A 14,896-nucleotide genomic window follows, 5' to 3' on the forward strand; every position below is an offset into this window, starting at 1 on the left:
CCAGGAAGGAGCTTAAGAAAGGACTTAGGAGAACTCATAGGGGAGCAAGAGAAGGCCTTGGCATGGAAAATTAAGGAGAGCCCCAAGGTACTCCATGTGTATGTGAAGAACAGAAGGATGACGAAAATGAAGGTGGGCAGGTACAGGAGGAAAATGTCCCTGGAAGCAGAAGAAGTTGGCGAGATCCTAAATGAATACTTTGCCTCATTATTCACAAGAGAAAAGGACCTTGATCACAATGAGGTCGAAATTGAACAGGTCTGTGTGCTGGACCATGTGGAGATTAAGGAAGAGAAGTGTTGGATCTTCTTAAAAACATCAAAATTGATGTCCCCAGGGCCGGACGTGATATACCCCTGGCTGCTGTGGGAAGTGAGAGAAGAGATAGCTGGGGCAGTAGTTATGATCTTTGAATCCTATTTGGCCACAGGGGGAGGAGCTGGAAGACTGGAGAATAAGTAAATGTGGTCCCCTTGTTTAAAAAAGGTAATAAGGAGAATCCTATGAATTATAGACCGGTGAGTCTTACGGCAGTGGTGTGCAAACTAATGGAGAGGATTCTTAAGACTAGGATCTATGATCATTTGGAGTACAGTCTACTCAAGGTTAGTCAGCGTGGCTTTGTGAAGAGATGGTTGTGCCTCACAAGTCTAATTAAGTTTTTTGAGGAGGTAACAAAAGAAATTGATGAATGTAGGGTGGCAGATGTGGTCGACATGGATTTTAGCAAGGCATTTGACAAGAACCGCATGAGACTCATCCAGAAAGTCATGAGGCATGGGATCAGTGGAATCTTTGCTGTGTGGATAAAAAATTGACTTACAGGAAGAAAACAGAGAGTGGTAGAGGAAGGAAAGTATTCTGCCTGGAGGTCGATGACAAGTGGAATGCCGCAAAGATCGGTTCTAGGACTCCTGCTCTTTGTAATCTTTATAAATGACCTGGATGAAGAAGCAGAAGGATGGGTCAGTAAGTTTGCGGATGGAGCTGAAGTTGTCGAAGGTTACAAAAGGATACAGACAGGATGCAGAGTTGGGCAGAAAAGTGGCAGATGGAGTTCAATCGGGATAAGTGTGAGGTGATGCATTTTGGAAGGACAAACCAGAAAGGTGAGTACAGGGTTAATGGTCCGTTTCTTAAGAGTGTGGATGAACAGAAGGGCCTTAAAATTGAAATCCATACATCGCTCAAGGTCACTGCACAGATTGAGTGAATAGTTAAGAAGGTCTATGGGACGCTGGGCTTCATTAATAGGAAGAATGAGTTCAGGAGTCAAGAAATCATGTTGCAACTCTATAAATCTCCGGTAAATCCATAATTATTGTGTTCAGTTCTGGTCACCTCATTAAAGGAAGGATGTGGAAGCTATGGAGAGGATGAAGAGATTTACCAGGATGTTACTTGGATTGGAAAAGAAGTCTTATGAGTCAAGGTTAGCAGAGCTGGGACTTTTCTCATTGGAGCATAGAAGGATGAGAGGAAACTTGATAGAGGAAAAACAGAATTATGAGAGGCATAGATGGGGTGGACAGCCAACACATATTTCCCAGGGCAGGATCAATAAACAACAGATGACATCTGAACAAAGTTAAGGGAGGAAAGATTAGGGGAGACATCAGGGTTGATTTTTTTTTTTTTTACAGAGAGCTGTGGGGGCCTGGAATCCCTTGTCAGGGATGGTGGTGGAGGCTGAAACATTGGGGGCATTTAAAAGACTCTTAAACAGACACATGGATGAAAGAAAGAAAAAGGGATATAGGATAGGGAGGGTTTAGTACTTTTATTTTAGGAAGGAATATATGGGTCGGCACAACATTAAGGGCCAAAGGGCCTGTACTGTGCTGTAGTGTTCTATTGATTATAAAGTAAGAGCTCCAACAACTATGTAAATAAAGCATAAAGAAAACTGCAAGTCTCTCAGTGGGAGCCAAATTCCTATAATATTGACTGGGACCTCCTTAGTTTCAGACTTAGATGGAGCAGAATGTGTTAAGTGAGGCAGTTTGCTTAGTGGTTGGCGTAACGCCTTTACAGCGCCAGTGATCAGGTCCAGGGTTCGAATCCCATGCTGTCTGTAAGGAGTTTGTACATTCTCACCTTGGCTGCATGGGTTGTCCCTGGGGATCGAATTTCCTCCCACCATTTGAAACATTGAAGGTCAATTGGGTGTAAATGGGCAGCACCGACTCATGGGCTGGAAGGGCCTGTTAAATTTAAAATCCAGGAGTGTTTCTGGAGGCAGAATGTGGATAGTTAAGGAGCTAAACTACACTTTGGCAAATGAGCATGGCTAGGTGATAAGAAAGGGAGAGCATTTTGGGAATAGAGATCACAATTCCTTTAAGAAAATTATAAATAATAAGTCTGGGCCTTGTGGGAAAGTACAAAATGGTGGGAGGAGCAAGTTCATTGGGAGCAGATGCTGTTAGGCAAGTCTTCAACTGACTTGTGACATTTAAGGAACAGATAATCAGAATCCAGGATTGGCACGTTCCACCAAAATAGTGGAAGGCCAGGGATAACAAGAGATAAGAGAACTTTGAATGATGAGAGGTAATTAATTTAATCACACAGGAAAATGAGGTTTAAGGATGGAAGGTTTAAGAAATTACAATCAGATGTAAATTTATATTTAAGAGCTCTGGAAGAATATAAAGATGGCAGGAAAGAGCTCGAGCTCGAGGAAGCTTTTTATAGTACATTAAAAACAAGAGAATGGTGAAGGAGAGGACAAGATAACCCAAGGACAAAGGAGGGAATTTATGTTTGTAGCCAGAGGAAATGTGAAGATAAAAAAGGAGTACCGGTGCTCCCTGACTTAATGGGTCCGAATTATGATATTTCAAAGTTACGAAGGTACGACAGCGACTGTTGTCATTTACGTTCATGTAAATACATTAAAGTAGGTCATCGCAAGCATAGTTGATTTTTCCTCAAAGGTGAATTCTTTGCTGCCTCCTTGGTCAATCACTTCTTTTAGTTCAGTCGGAAAGCTTGCAGGGACTGATATATGGCTGTTGGAAGAGAGTGGGGTAGTGGGATCAGTGCTGTCAGGAGAGGGCAGAGCAGTGGGATCAGTGCTGTTGGGAGAGAACAGGGCAGTGGGATCAGTGCTGTCGGGAGAGAACAGGGCAGTGGGATCAGTGCTGTCGGGAGAGAGCGGGGCAGTAGGATCAGTGCTGTCGGGAGAGAGCGGGGCAGTGGGATCAGTGCTGTCGTGAGAGAACGGGGCAGTGGGATCAGTGCTGTCGGGAGAGAACAGGGCAGTGGGATCAGTGCTGTCAGGAGAGAGCGGGGCAGTGGGATCAGTGCTGTTGTGAGAGAGCGGGGCAGTGGGATCAGTGCTGTCGGGAGAGAGTGGGGCAGTGGGATCAGTGCTGTTGGGAGAGAACGGGGCAGTGGGATCAGTGCTGTCAGGAGAGAGCGGGACAGTGGGATCAGTGCTGTCGGGAGAGAACAGGGCAGTGGGATCAGTGCTGTCGGGAGAGAGCGGGGCAGTGGGATCAGTGCTGTCGGGAGAGAGCGGGGCAGTGAGATCAGTGCTGTCGGGAGAGAGCAGAGTTCTGGGATCAGAGTTGGGAACGATAAAGAGCTGTGGGGAGAGAGCGGGACAGCAGAATTAGTGTGGGGATGATACAGCACTGTTGGGAGAGAGCGGGGTAGGGCAATCAGTGTGGGGACTGATACAGTGCTATTGGGAAAGAGTGGGGCAGTGGGATCAGTTTGGGGACAGATACAGCGCTGTTGGGAGAGAGCAGAGTAGTGGGATTAGTATGGGAACTGTTACAGCGCTGTCGGGAATGAGCAGCGTAGTGGGATCTGTGTGGGGACTGACACAGTATTGTCAGGAGAGTGTGGGGTCGTGGGATCAGTGTGATACACTGCTGTCGGAAGAGAGCGGGGCAGTGGGATCAGTGTGGAGACTGATACTGCACTGTTGGGAGAGAGTGGGACAGTAGGATCAGTGTGGGACTGATACAGCACTGTTGGAAGAGAGCGGGGCAGTGGGATCAGTGTGGGGACTGATACAGCACTGTCGGGAGAGAGCGGGGCAGTGGGATCAGTGTGGGGACTGATACAGCACTGTTGGGAGAGAGCGGGGCAGTGGGATCAGTGTGGGGACTGATACAGCGCTGTCGGGAGAGTGGGGTAATGGGATTAGTATGAGGACTGTTACAGTGCTGTCGGCAGTGAGCAACGTAGTGGGATCTGTGTGGGGACTGATACAGCGTTGTCGGGAGAGAGTGGGGTCGTGGGATCAGTGTGATACACTGCTGTCGGGAGAGAGATGGCTAGTGGGATCAGTGTGGGGACTGATACAGCGTTGTCGGGAGAGAGCGGTGCAGCAGGATCTGTGTGGGGACTGATACAGCATTGTCGGGAGAGAGCGGGGTCGTGGGATCAGTGTGAGGCTTGATACTTTGCTATCGGTGTTATACAAGGTATATCCGTATACTTTTTTGACATTTTTTTTAGACACGATGGGCTTCTCGGCACGTAACCGAGAGCATCTGTTTACTTTGCACTGGTTTTCACCAGAAGGACGTGTAAAATATTATTAGGGAGCATAGTGTGAAGAATGCTGTGTTTCTTTTGGGCATTTTAAGATCAAGGTGAGCCTTTTGAGAAGCATGAAAATGGATGTCCCCAGGGCCTGATGGACTACATCCCAGAGGAATGGAGAGTCGCTAATGCTGTCCAAGAAAGGACGTCGGGATAATCGTGGAAATTATAGGACAGTGACCCTTATCAGAGGCATGGTCAGATTAGGGACAGTTAACGTGACTTTGTGCAGAGCAGGTGATATCTTAACAATTTGATGAGATCTTTAAAATTTAAATTTAGACATACAGCACAGTAACAGATCCTTTTGGCCCACGAGTCCATGCCGCACAATTTACCCCATTAGCCTACATCATCAGTACATTTTGAATGGTGGGAGGAAACCGGAGTCCCCGGAGTAAACCCACACAGTACAAACTCCTTACCGACAGTGCGGGATATGAACCCCTGTCCAGTCACGATTGTTGACTATGTAAAGGCATTGTGCTAATTGCTATCCCAAACATGCCACCCATGCCGATGATAAAAGTGGTTGATGAGGGTAAGGCAGTGGATATTGATTACATGGATTATAAGACATTTGACAAGATTTCTCATGGTAAACTTATTCACAAATTACAGATGCATGGAAATCCAGGGTGAATTGCTCAATGAGATACAGAATTGGTTGGCCCATAGAAGACAGAAGGTGTTGTCTGGTTGGAGGTCTATGACCAATGTTGTTACACAGGGCTCGGTGTTGGGACCTCTGGTATTTGTGATGTATGGATTTAAAAGATGGGTTGGGTTTGTAAGTTTGCAGATGATACAAAAATTGGTGGAGATCCAGTGAAGAGATATAGGCAGAGAAACAGCAGATTGAATGGAATCCAGACAAGTATGAGGTGTCACACCTTGACATGTCAAATGCACAAGGAAAGTATCTGGTTAATGACATGATGGGAACAGGCCCAACAAATTCTGAAGAATGCCCATGTAAGTAGAGAGGGTGGTAAAGAAGGTGTATGGTCTACTGGGCAGGGCATTGTGTACAATAGTAAGATCATGTTGTAGCTATACAAAACTTTGGTTAGATCTCCCTTGAATAGGAACATAGGAAGTAGGAACAGGAGTAGGCCAAAAATGGCCCATCGAGCCTGCTCCGCCATTCAATAAGATCATGGCTGATCTAATTTATGACCTAACTCCACCTACCTGCCTTCTCCCCATATCCCCTAATTCCTCTATCATGTAAAAATTTATCTAACCGAATTTTAAATATGTTTAATGAAGCAGCCTCAACCACTTCCCTGGTTAGAGAATTCCAAACATTCATTACTCTCTGGGAAAAACTATTTTTCCTCATCTCTGTCCTAAATCTACTCCCCCGAATCTTGAGACTGTGTCCTCTCGTTTTAGTTTCCCCGGCCAGCACAAAAAACCTTCCTACATCTATCCTATCCATACCCTTCATAATCCTATATGTTTCTATAAGATATCCTCTCATTCTTCTGAACTCGAGCGAATACAATCCTAGACGATTTAATCTTTCATAATAAGTCAACCCCTTCATCCCAGGGATCAATCTAGTAAACCTCCTCTGGATCGTCTCCAAAGCCAGTATATCCTTCCTTAAATATGGAGACCAGAACTGGACACAGTACTCCAGGTGCGGTCTCACCAGTACCTTATCTTTTTTCTTTTTCTTTGGCTTGGCTTCGCGGACGAAGATTTATGGAGGGGTATGTCCACGTCTGCTGCAGGCTCGTTGGTGACTGACAAGTTCGATGCAGGACAGGCAGGCACGGTTGCAGCAGTTGCAAGGGAAAATAGGTTGCTTGGGGTTGGGTGTTGGGTTTTTCCTCCTTTGTCTTTTGTCAGTGAGGTGGGTTCTGCGGTCTTCTTCAAAGGAGGTTGCTGCCCGCTGAACTGTGAGGCGCCAAGATGCACGGTTGGAGGCGATATCAGCCCACTGGCGGTGGTCAATGTGGCAGGCACCAAGAGATTTCTTTAAGCAGTCCTTGTACCTCTTCTTTGGTGCACCTCTGTCTCGGAGGCCAGTGGAGAGCTCGCCATATAACACAATCTTGGGAAGGCGATGGTCCTCCATTCTGGAAACGTGACCCACCCAGCGCAGTTGGGTCTTCAGCAGCGTGGATTCGATGCTTGCGGACTCTGCCAGCTCGAGTACTTCGATGTTGGTGATGAAGTCATTCCAATGAATGTTGAGGATGGAGCGGAGACAGCGCTGATGGAAGCGTTCTAGGAGCAGTAGGTGATGCCGGTAGAGGACCCATGATTCGGAGCCGAACAGGAGCGTGGGTATGATAACGGCTCTGTACATGCTGATCTTTGTGTGTTTCTTCAGGTGGCTGTTTTTCCAGACTCTTTTGTGTAGTCTTCCAAAGGCGCTATTTGCCTTGGCGAGTCTGTTGTCTATCTCTGTCGATCCTTGCATCAGACGAAATGGTGCAGCCGAGGTAGGTAAACCAGTACCTTATACAGTTGCAACATTACCTCCCTACTCCTGAATTCAATTCCTCTAGCGATGAAGGCCAACATTCCATTTGCCTTCTTAATAACCTGCAACCTAACTTTTTGCAATTTGTGCACAAGCACTCCCAAGTCCCTCTGCACAACAGCATGCTGTAGTTTTTCACCCTTTAAATAATATTCAGCTCTTTTATTTTTCTTGCCAAAGTGGATAACCTCACACTTACTAACATTGTACTCCATCTACCAGACCTTTGCCCACTCATCCAGCTTAACTATATTCCTCTGCAGACTCTCCACATCCTCATTACAATTTGCTCTTCCACTCAATTTGGTGTCATCCGCAAACTTGGCTACACCACATTTTGTCCCCGCCTCCAAGTCATCAATGTAAATGATGAACAATTGTGGGCCTAACACTGACCCCTGCGGCACCCCACTTACCACTCTCTGCCAACCTGAAAAACTCCCATTTATCCCAACTCACTGCCTCCTGTCAGACAATCAATTTTCAATCCAGGCCAATATACTTCCCCGGACTCCACTTTCCTGTAACTTACTGATAAGTCTCTTGTGCGGCACCTTATCAAACGCATTCTGGAAATCCAAATATACAACATCAACCTGTTCCCCTCTATCCACCACACCCATTATATCCTAAAAGAATCCTAACAAGTTTGTCAAACAAGATCTTCCCTTTCTAAAACCATGCTGCATCTGTCTGATTGAACCCATACGTTCCAAAAGTTTCACTATTTCATCTTTAATGACGGCTTCAAGCATTTTTCCAACTACAGACGTCAAGCTGATTGGCCGATAATTTCCAGTCTTCTGCCTACATCCCTTCTTAAATAGTGGCGTGACATTTGCTGTCTTCCAGTCTGCCGGAACCTGCCCAGAATCCAAGGAATTTTGGTATATGAACACCAATGCATCAACTGTAATTTCTGCCATTTCCTTCAGAACCCTTGGATGCATATCATCAGGACCAGGTGATTTGTCTGGCTTTAGTCCCATTAGTTTGTCCATCACTACTTCCTTTGTAACAACTATTTTATCAAGGCCCTCCCCAACATTCACATCCTTAACTGGGCACTTGAGCATGCTGGACGTGTCTTCCACCGTGAAGACTGACACAAAATATTTGTTCAATGCCTCGGCCATTTCCTCATTTTTTGCTACCAGTTTTCCTTTCTCATCCTCCAAGGGTCCTATGTTAACTCTGGCCACCCTCTTCCGTTTTATATATTTATAAAATTTTTTGCTTTCTGTTTTTATATTTTGTGCCAATTTACTTTCATAATCCTTTTTCCCATTTCTTATTACCCGCTTTGTAATCCCTGTTGTCTCTTAAAGTTATCCCAACCTTGTGCAATTCTGGTTGCTTGTAACGGGAAGGATGTGGAGGTCTTGAAAAGGATATGGAAAAGGTTTACCAGGATATCGCCTTGTTTCATGGATATGAGTAATGGGGAGAGATTAGACAAACTTGCCCTGGAGCAAAGGAGGCAGAAGGGCAGCCTGACAGAAATTTATCAAATCATGAGAAGCACGATAGGGTCGACAAACAATCTTTTCCCACAGGTTGAAAGCAACAAATACTATTGTGCTGTAGGTCACTATGCTATGGGAAAAATGTTAGAGGGTACTGAGATTTACAAGAATGTTGCCAGGAGTCACGGGGCCAGGTTGAGCAGTCTGGTGCTTTAATTCTTGGAGTGCAGGAGAATGAGGTGTGAGGTGTGCAAAATCATGAGAAGAATATATTGAATGAAAACATAAACACACACACACGCCCGCGCGCACACAACTGCGCGCGCACACAACTGCGCGCGCACACTCACACACACTCATGCATGCACACACACACTCACACATAACACACACACACTAACACACACTCACACTAACACACACACACTTACTCACTCACACTCACTAACACACACACTAACACACACACACGCACTCACACATAACACACACACACACACTAACACACACACACACTAACACACACACACACTAACACACACACACACTCACTCACTCACTCACACTCTCTCACACACACACTAAAACACACACACTCACGCACGCACATGCATTCACACATAACACACACACACTCACACTAACACACACACACACTAACACACACACACTAACACACACACACTCACACATAACACACACACACTAACACACACTCACACTAACACACACACACTTACTCACTCACACTCACTAACACACACACTAACACACACACACGCACTCACACATAACACACACACACACACTAACACACACACACACTAACACACACACACACTAACACACACACACACTCACTCACTCACTCACACTCTCTCACACACACACTAAAACACACACACTCACGCACGCACATGCATTCACACATAACACACACACACTCACACTAACACACACACACACTAACACACACACACTAACACACACACACTCACACATAACACACACACACTAACACACACTCACACTCACTCACTCTCTCACACACACTAAAACACACACTCACGCACGCATACACGCACTCACACATAACACACACACAAACACACACACTAACACACACACACTAACACACACACACTCACACACTCACACATAACACACACACACACTAACACACACTCACACTAACACACACACTCACTCACACTCACTAACACACACACACACTAAAACACACACATGCACTCACTCACTCACACTCACTAACACACACTAAAACACACACATGCACACACGCACTCACACATAACACGCACACACTCGCGCGCGCCCTCGCACGCACACACACACTAACACTAACACACACACACTAACACTCACACACACATACTCACACTCACACACACACACTCACACACACACACTCACACTCACACACACACACTCACACACACACACTCACACTCACACACTCTCTCTGCAGGGGAATCAAGAACCAGAGGGCATCAGCTTGAGCTGAGCAAAGGGAGTGGAGATTTATGGAACATGGTAATTATTTAAAAATTTTCATTTTATTTATTTCACACACACACAGGGTGTATGGAACAAGATACTGGAGGAGGTAGTTGAGGCAGGCACCATTGTGATGTTTTTAGAAATAGTTAAACTGATACCTGGATAGGATGGGTTTAGAAGGATATGGGCTAAATGCAGGCAGGTGAGACTAGTGCAGGTGGGACATCTTAGTCAGCATGGGCGAGTTGGGCTGCAGGGTCTGTTTTCATAGAGCCAGAGAACACTACAGCACAGAAACAGGTCCATTCAGCCCTTCTAGTCTGTGCTGAATCATTTGTTTTTTGCCTAGTCCCACTGACCTGCACCCAGTCCACAGCCCTCCATACCTCTCCCATCCTTGTACCTATGCAAATCCCTCTTAAGTGTTACAATTGTGCCCGCATTCACCAGCTCAGCTCATTCCACACTCGTACCACTCTCTGTGTGAATAACATCCCCCTCATGTTCCCCCTAAACATTTCCCCTTTCATTTTTAACCTATGTCCTCTGGTTTGTATCTCACCTAACCTCAATACCACCCACCATGTACAAAGCCATGTTAACTATCCCTAATCAGTTTCTGGCTATCCAAATATTTGTACATCTGATCTCTTAGAACACCTTCCAATAATCTACCTACTACTGACATCAGGCTCACTGGCCTGTAATTTCCAGGGTTCCTTTTGGAGCCTTTTATATTCCAGTCCTCCAACATCACACCTGTGGCTAAGGACATTTTAAATATTTCTGCCAGAGCCCCTGTAATTTATACATGAGCCTCCCTCAAGGTCCAAGGCGATATTTTGTCAGGCTCTGGGGATTTATCCACCCTTATTTGCTTTAAGACAGCAAGCACTTCCTCCTCTTTAATCTGTATGGGTCCCATAACCTCACCGCTTGTTTTCCTTACTTCCCACAACACTGCCCATTTTCTAAGTGAATATTGATGAAAAAAAATTAAGATCTCCCCCATTTCTTTTGGATTCATACCAATGGATTCTGACCACTGATCTTCAAGGGAACTAATTTTGACCCTTACTATCCTTTTGATCTTAATATACCCATAGAAGCCCTTAGGATTTTCCTTCACATTGTCTGCCAAAGTAACCTCAAGTCTTCTTATAGGCTGATTTTTTTTCTTGAAGTTTTTCTTGCACTTTTTATACTCCTCAGGTGCCTCATTTGCTCCATGTTGCCTTAACCTGCTATACATCTCTCTCTTCTTCCAAACCAGATCCACAATATCCCTCAAAAATCAAGGTTCCCTATACTTGCAAACCTTGCCTTTGATCCTGCCAGGCACATACAAACTCTGTACCCACAAAATTTCACCTTTAAAGGTCCTCCACTTACCTCGCACATTCTTGCCTGAAAACAACTTATCCTAATCCATGCATTCTAGATCCTTTCTCATTTCCTCAAAATTGGCCTTTCTTCAATTTAGAATCTCAACCAGAGACCCAGACCTATCCTTCTACATAATTAACTTGAAGCTAATGCTATTATGATCACTGGTCCCAAAATGTTCCCTTACACATACTTCCGTCACCTGTCTTGTTCCCTAATAGGAGATCCAGTATTGCCCTCTCTCTAGTTGGTACCTCTATATATTGATTTGAAAAACTTTCCTGAACATATCTGACAAATTCCAAGCCATCCAGCCCTTTTGTAGTATGGGAATCCCAGTCAATATGTGGAAAGTTAAAATCCCCTACTATCACAACCTTATGTTTTGTGAAGTTCTCTGCTATCTCTATAGATTTGCACCTCCAATTCTCGTTGACTATTGGGCGGTCTATAATACAGCCCCATGAGTTTGGTCACTCTGTTCCCATTCCTCAGCTCCACCCATATAGCCTAACATATAGTAGACGAGCCCTCTGGTCTGTACTGCCTGAGCACAGCTGTGATATTTTCCCTGACAAGCAAATCCACTCTTCCACCTTTCATCTCCCCAGTTCTATTGCGTCTAAAGCAACAGAAGCCCAGAACATTGAGCTCACAATCCTGCTCCTCCTGCAACCAAGTTTCATTAATGGCCACAATGTGATAATTCCACGTGCCAATCCATGCTCTAAGTTCATCTGCCTTTCCAATGATACTCCTTGCATTGAAATAGATGCATCTGAGAACATTTCCACCATGTACCACCCATTAACCTCTATAACCATATATGCAATTTTCACGTCTTTTTCCTCCTCCACTCCTCTATCTGCTCTGGTTCTCTGGATCCCCTCCACTGGAGCAGCACTAGCAAACCTTCGCACAAGGATATTAGTTCCCCTCCAGTTCAGATGCAAACTGTCCTGTCAGAACAGGTTCCACCTTCCTTGGAAAAGAGCCCAATGATCCAGAAACCTGAAGCCCTCCCACCTACACCCTATTTTTAGCCACATGCTAAGCTGAATTATCCTATTTCTAACCTCACTAGATCGTGGCAAGGGTAGCAATACTGAGATCACAACCCTGAAGGTCCTGTCCTTCAACCTAGCACCTATCTCTCTGAACTCTCCTTGTAGGACCTCTCCATCCTTCCTACCCATGTAATTGGTCCCTATATGGACCATGACATCTGGCTGCTTACCCTTCCTGAGAATACCATGAACTCGATCTGAGATATTCCAGACCCTGGCAGCAGGGAGGCAACATACCATCCAGGATACCTGATGTCTTCCGCAGACCTCTTATCTGTCCCCCTAATTATGCAATCCCCTATCACACAGCTTGCTTCTTTTCCTCCCTTCTCTTCTTAGCCACAGGACCAGACTCCGCGCCAGAGACCTGATCAGCATGTCTTGTCCCTTGTAGGTCATCACCCCCCCCCCAAGAAAAATGGTATACTTCTTATTGCAAGGGTTCCCTGCACTGCCTGCCTGGTTCCTTTCCCTCTCCTGACTGTCATGCATCTACTCTCCTCCTGCCTCCTCAGTGTGATAGTGTCCCTGTAATTCCTGTCTATCATCCCCTCTGCCATTCGAATGATCCAGAATTCATCCAACTCCAGCTCCAATTCCTTAGTTCAGCTTGTTAGGCGCTGTAGCTGGATGCACCTTGCAGATGAAGTCATCCAGGGATACTGCTGGCTTCCCTATCGAACCACATTCTGCAAGAGGTGCATTCTCCTGCCTGGGCTGCCATTCCCACCGTTTATAAATAAAGGAAAAAAAATCTAAAACCTGCCCTTACCTGTGTCTACCTGCTGAATCCTTTTTGTTCTTGAATAGAGTGACCCTTTCTTACTTCAACTCCTACTATACCTCACCTCTTGCCTGTCCTCACTGAAGCATGTTGAACCAAAGCCTTACCACTCTGACTTAACCCACTCCGATGTTGTTTGACTCCACTAGAGGACATGAATTGAAACTGGTGGGAGGGGGGAAAGAGTTTAATGTAGAGGTGCGTGACAATTTTTCTTTTACAGAGAGTACTAGGTACCTGGAACAGGCCGCTAGAAATCATGGTGAAAATCCATATAAGGATAATTAAGAGACTTCTAGATCAACATGAATATAAAGAGAATGGAGAGATACCTATCATGTGCAAGCAGTTGAGTTTCAGTTCAATTTGGTATCGTGTTCGGTGCTGAGACAATGGGCCAAAGGGCATATTCTTGTGCTGTACAGTTCCATGTTCTTAAAAATAAAGTCAAGAGAGATTATAAAGGGGAATGAAGGGGTGACATTCAACAATAATTTCCTTCCGCACAATAAATGTGCCTGAGGATATTGAGAAGCCCAACACCAAAGACTGGAGAAATTAAAAAAAATGAGACCCCCAAGTGTGAGAAAACAGTAAATACATAAAACAGTTATTTCTAAATATGGGCAGATTTTTAAGAAAATAGATGAATTAACAGCATGATGGTAGTAAAGGAATCGACGTTATTGTCAGCACACACAGCACCCTTTTGTTTTAAATTTAGACATACAGCACGGTAACAGGCCATTTCAGCCAAGAGTCGATGCCGCCCAATTTACGTCCAATTAACCTATACCTCCCTGGTACATTTCAAATGGTAGGAGGAAACTGGAGCCCCCGGGGAAACCTACGCAGACATGGGGAGAATGTACAGACTCCTTACAAACAGAGCAGGATTCAAACTCAGGTCCCGATCGCTGACGCTGTAAAGGCTTCGCCAACTGTGATGCCCATTTCACATCTTCACTGTGATTAATGCTTGGAAATGAATGCTCCAGGGTATTAGGAAAAACAGGCCAGGGAGACCCAGACAACAAGGTAAAGGAGATCAGTTCAATGGAGAGAAATCTTGTCTTGATGGGTCATGATTTAGAATTAGAATCAGTTTGGGTGGAAGCCAGAAACTATTAGTGGGAATTACCGGTACTAACAGTGGTGGTAACAGTATAAACCAGGAAAGTAAGACAATAATCATGCTGGCTTAATTTTACATGTAGACAATTAATTTAGCAGCAAAAAGGTGAGGAGTGGATTCATGCATACAAGATGCTTTTGTAGATCAATATGTTGAGGAAACAACTAGGAAATGACTACTTTTTATCTGATGTTGAGCAAAGAAAAATAATTTCTCTTGGTCTAGAGGAGTCTTTAACATCATAATATAGAATTTTATACTGTTTGAAAGTGATGGGAGTCCCATCTGAAACTATGGTGTGAAATACAGGTTGAGTACCCCTTATCCGAAACGATCCAAAATCTGAAACGTTTCTCGTCCGTGGTCCCATAAGGTAATAGTTCAGAAATCCCGATTGGAGAATGGGACGTAGAGGATGCAAGTACTGCAATATTGAGTGTAGATTTTTCAATATTTCAGTTAATTTGTACATAT

General features: G+C 44.9%; 1 protein-coding gene across 4 annotated transcripts in view; it reads right to left on the minus strand.

Moving 5' to 3' along the window:
• Positions 1 to 14,896, minus strand: part of LOC138764591 (zinc finger protein 235-like) — a 55,797-nt gene that overhangs the window by 18,953 nt on the left and 21,948 nt on the right. For 2 of the 4 annotated variants that reach the window (XM_069940712.1, XM_069940710.1), the window contains one exon: positions 13,620 to 13,721. The exons of the other annotated variants lie outside the window; for them this stretch is intronic. The gene's annotated coding sequence lies outside the window, so the exon portion shown is untranslated. The remainder of the gene's footprint in view (positions 1 to 13,619; positions 13,722 to 14,896) is intronic. 4 annotated transcript variants of the gene reach the window in all.

The sequence above is a fragment of the Narcine bancroftii genome, chromosome 5 (assembly GCF_036971445.1).
Source record: "Narcine bancroftii isolate sNarBan1 chromosome 5, sNarBan1.hap1, whole genome shotgun sequence".
Lineage (NCBI taxonomy): Eukaryota > Metazoa > Chordata > Chondrichthyes > Torpediniformes > Narcinidae > Narcine > Narcine bancroftii.